The sequence below is a fragment of the Austrofundulus limnaeus genome, unplaced genomic scaffold, assembly GCF_001266775.1.
Source record: "Austrofundulus limnaeus strain Quisiro unplaced genomic scaffold, Austrofundulus_limnaeus-1.0 Scaffold811, whole genome shotgun sequence".
NCBI classification, from domain to species: Eukaryota; Metazoa; Chordata; class Actinopteri; order Cyprinodontiformes; family Rivulidae; genus Austrofundulus; species Austrofundulus limnaeus.
In genome coordinates this window covers 204869-205436 of record NW_013953213.1, presented here as the reverse complement: position 1 = coordinate 205436, position 568 = coordinate 204869, and positions in this window count along the sequence as shown.

Genomic DNA, 568 nt, shown 5'->3' with positions numbered 1-568 from the left:
GACCTGGTGTGACCCGGTGTGACCTGGTGTGACCGGTGTGACCGGTGTGACCTGGTGTGACCCGGTGTGACCCGGTGTGACCTGGTAACATTGTTTTCTGTCTCTGTCCACATCTGATAAATCTGTTGCTTTTTTCTCCTTTTGTTTCTGGTTAAAAACATTTAAAGTTTCCTGATGAAGCAGCAGATCTTCATCCTTTTTATATCATTTCTCTTTCTTCATATTCAACAATATAACTTTTCCAAAATGAGCCTTGTTTTTGTTCCTTTTCTCCATTAGGACGAACTATTTAACCAGAACATGTTTGTTTCATCTTCCTGAAAGCATATTTATCACATTTATCACATTTATCATTTCAGGCTTTTCTCACTGGAGATAAAGCTGCGTTCAGCTGAGCTCCTGTCACCCTGCGGGGACGATGGAGGCTGGAAAAAAATAAAACCTGTTCATTTGTCTGCCACACATCTCTTCACATAATGAGCCGAGCTGCAGAACAAAAGCCCACAAGGTCATCGTGTGTGTGTGTGTGTGTGTGTGTGTGTGTGTGTGTGTGTGTGTGTGTGTGTGT